The following is a 3,236-nucleotide window of genomic DNA, read 5'->3' as shown; positions in this document are numbered from 1 at the left end:
GTGCTTCCCTAATTGGTACCTTTAGCAGACTCCATGTATAGATTGGTAGAAGTGACTCCGCAGAAGCAGTCATCAATGTTTAGGTTTTCTAGAGTGTCAATAGATCCTTTTCACATAAATCCTGACGGCCCTCGACGGCATAGCGACGGCCCTCGACGACATAGCGACGGTCCTCGACGGCATAGCGACGGTCCTCGACGACAACAGAATGATGCTCTACTACTCCATCAACAAGGACAGGTATTTTATTCAATGTATTTATTAACGTAGTACCTTTTTAAAAAGAAATGTACAAGTGAATCCAGCGCTCTGCAATCTGTGTAGTTTATAAACCTCAGAGACTGTCTGTCTGTCAGCGGGTTGAGGACAGAAGACATAGGAAATATGGCAATGTACATATTTACATAGTGAAGAGCTTGTCTAGACCGACACAGCGTAATGTTGGTTGAAAATAATAAACAAAATGACAGTGATTTAAAAACACCACCTACAGGCGAATGCATGTAATGACAGGTTTTATGACAATCAGTGATTGAAGTTTTAGGATGAGATTAAAAAGGCACAGTTTTCACCCCACCACCACTGACATCTGGGCCTGTATTCAGAAATCTTCTCAGAGTAGGTTGGCTGGATCTAGGATCAGGCTGCCCCCCCCCCCGTCCATGTAATGTCCCGTGTGGCTCAGTTGGCAGGCACTTGCAACGCCGGGGGGGACCAGTATCAATGAAAATGTATTCCACTCACTACTGTAAGTCGCTCTGGATAAGAACATCTGCTAAATGACAAATGTCATGTTATTCATAAAAAAAACTGATCGTAGATCAGTCCCACATACTCTGTAGTGACCCTGTAAGAACTTAGTTAAATGGAAATTACCTTCATTATAATAATTACCATTGTAAAAAAAGGACCCTTACAGCTTTTCCCATTAAATTTATGAGAATTCCAGGGAGATGTCTCAAATGGCACCCTATTCCCTATATAGTGCACTACTTTAGACCAGAGTCCCTATGGCCAATGGCACCCTATTCCCTATATATAGTGCACTACTTTAGACCAGGTCCCAATGGCACCCTATTCTCTATGTAGTGCACTACTTTTTACCAGGTCCCTATGGCCAATGGCACCCTATTCCCTATATAGTGCACTACTTTTTACCAGGTCCCTATGGCACCCTATTCTCTATGTAGTGRACTACAAATAGAGAATAGGGTGCCATCCAGGACATCCCCCCCCCAATACTTCCAATAACACAGCATTAAATACCATTCAAAAGGGGCAATGTAGTTTACAACTACAAATAAAACTAAAAAAATCTGGTATAATCCAATGTATAATCGTAAAATACATTTTATATAAAATGAGAACATGCTTGCCGATTATTGGACAGATATTGTTGCATGAAACAACATTCTCTCATCTAAAACGTTATAATTCAGAGGACGAGATAGTGAGTCACCATCTTGGATTTATAGTGGGTCACCATCTTGGATTTATAGTGGGTCACCATCTTGGATTTATAGTGGGTCACCATCTTGGATTTTTTGGGATGAAATAGTCCTATTGTGTATTTACCCTCTTGGACCAGCTCTGAGTACAAGTCACCTTCAGGCACTGTTTCTCCAGAAGTTGATTTAAAACCCAATACATTTAACTCCACATTATAGACTGGACTATTGGGMGAAATTGGGATAACCAAGTTAATTTCTGCCATACAGACAGATYCACAATAAAACAAGATATTTCACGACGGGACTAACTGTACGGACAGAGACACAGACAGACGRATTTTGAGAGATGTACAGACATCACAACACAGACAGGTTATGGATTTTCTTTGGCTGTTTACATAGATCCACACACCGTAGATCGGTTCATTGTAGAAATACAACGTAGTACATAGAACACACACAGTCCAGGAACCTTGGAGTAAAAAATWGATCCTAAGACATTTTCCTCTCCAGAGAGTGACACCTTATTCCCTTCTGACTACAGCCCTATGAAACCTGGTGAAAAGTAGTGCACTATATAGGGAACAGGGTGTCACTTGAGACACAAAACAGGGTTAGGGGTAAACTGATCCCAGATCTGTGCTCTGCTATGGGGCAGCTTTGATCTGAAACAGATACAGGTCTGAGGGGAGAAGTTGGGGAGAGTTGCAGTACAACCTAGGGTGTAGGGACTAGGGTTCAACCTAGAGTGGAGGGGGTTAGGGTTCAACCTAGGGTGTAGGGGGTTAGGGTTCAACCTAGGGTGTAGGGGGTTAGGGTTCAACCTAGAGTGTAGGGGTTAGGGTTCAACCTAAGTGTAGGGGGTTAGGGTTCAACCTAAGGGTTGTAAGGGTTAGGGTTCAACCTAGAGTGTAGGGGGTTTAGGGTTCAACCTAGGGTGTAGGGGTTAGGGTTCAACCTAGGGTGTAGGGGTGGTTCAACCTAGAGTGTAGGGGGTTAGGGTTAACCTAGGGTGTAGGGGGTTATGGGTTCAACACTAGAGTGTAGGGATTAGGGTTTCAACCTAGGGTGTAGGGGGGGTTCAACCTTTAGAGTGTAGGGGTTAGGGTTCAACCTAGGTGTAGGGGTTAGGGTTCAACCCTAGAGTGTAGGGGGTTAGGGTTCAACCTAGGGTGTAGGGGGTTCGGGTTCAACCTAGGGTGTAGGGGGGTTCAACCTAGGGTGTAGGGGTAGGGTTCAACTAGGGTTAGGGGGTTAGGGTTCAACCTAGGGTGTAGGGGGTTAGGGTTCAACCTAGGGGTAAGGGGGGTTCAACCTAGGGTGTAGGGGGTAGGGTTAACCTAGGGTGTAGGGGGTTCAACCTAGGGTGTAGGGGGGTTCAACCTAGGGTGTAGGGGGGGTTCACCTAGAGTGTAAAGGGGTTAGGGTTCAAACCTAGGGTGTAGGGGGTTAGTTCAACCTAGGGTGTAGGGATAGGGTTTAACCTAGGGTGTCGGGGGTAACCTAGAGTGTAGGGGTTAGGGTTTCAACCTAGGGTGTAAGGGGGGTTTCAACCTAGAGTGTAGGGGGTTAGGGTTTCAACCTAGGGTGTAGGGGGGGTTCAACCTAGAGTGTAAGGGGTAGGGTCAACCTAGGGTGTAGGGGGGTTCAACCTAGAGTGTGTAAGGGGGTTCAAACCTAGGCTTAGTGGTACAGGGTGGGGGGTTCATACCTAGGTGTGAGGGGGGTGTTCAACCCGTAGAGGGTGTAGGGGGGGTTCAAACCTAGGGTGTAGGGGGGGTTCAC

At 45.7% G+C, this 3,236-nt stretch overlaps 2 long non-coding RNA genes across 14 annotated transcripts; one reads left to right on the top strand and one right to left on the bottom strand.

Moving 5' to 3' along the window:
* Positions 1-243: 243 nt before the first annotated feature.
* Positions 244-3,102, bottom strand: LOC139025411 (uncharacterized). 10 transcript variants are annotated; one of them, XR_011476979.1, is made up of 6 exons: positions 3,006-3,102; positions 2,792-2,812; positions 2,718-2,744; positions 2,591-2,645; positions 2,384-2,458; positions 244-2,301 (listed from the first exon to the last, which is right to left on the bottom strand). It is a non-coding gene; the product is annotated as an uncharacterized lncRNA (long non-coding RNA). The 10 variants fall into 10 exon arrangements; XR_011476976.1 differs by having other exon boundaries at positions 2,591-2,667; positions 3,006-3,099; XR_011476980.1 differs by lacking the exons at positions 2,792-2,812; positions 3,006-3,102 and adding an exon at positions 2,886-2,904.
* LOC139025412 (uncharacterized) lies at positions 2,205-3,047 on the top strand. Of its 4 annotated transcripts, none has more exons than XR_011476986.1 (5): positions 2,205-2,288; positions 2,342-2,414; positions 2,598-2,650; positions 2,696-2,759; positions 2,994-3,047. It is a non-coding gene; the product is annotated as an uncharacterized lncRNA (long non-coding RNA). The 4 variants fall into 4 exon arrangements; XR_011476987.1 differs by having other exon boundaries at positions 2,570-2,650; XR_011476984.1 differs by having other exon boundaries at positions 2,342-2,452; positions 2,583-2,650.
* Positions 3,103-3,236: the final 134 nt, after the last annotated feature.

This window comes from Salvelinus sp. IW2-2015, unplaced genomic scaffold (genome assembly GCF_002910315.2).
Source record: "Salvelinus sp. IW2-2015 unplaced genomic scaffold, ASM291031v2 Un_scaffold2636, whole genome shotgun sequence".
Lineage (NCBI taxonomy): Eukaryota > Metazoa > Chordata > Actinopteri > Salmoniformes > Salmonidae > Salvelinus > Salvelinus sp. IW2-2015.
Note: the sequence above shows the minus strand (reverse complement) of the source record. Positions and strands in the feature narration are given on the sequence as shown.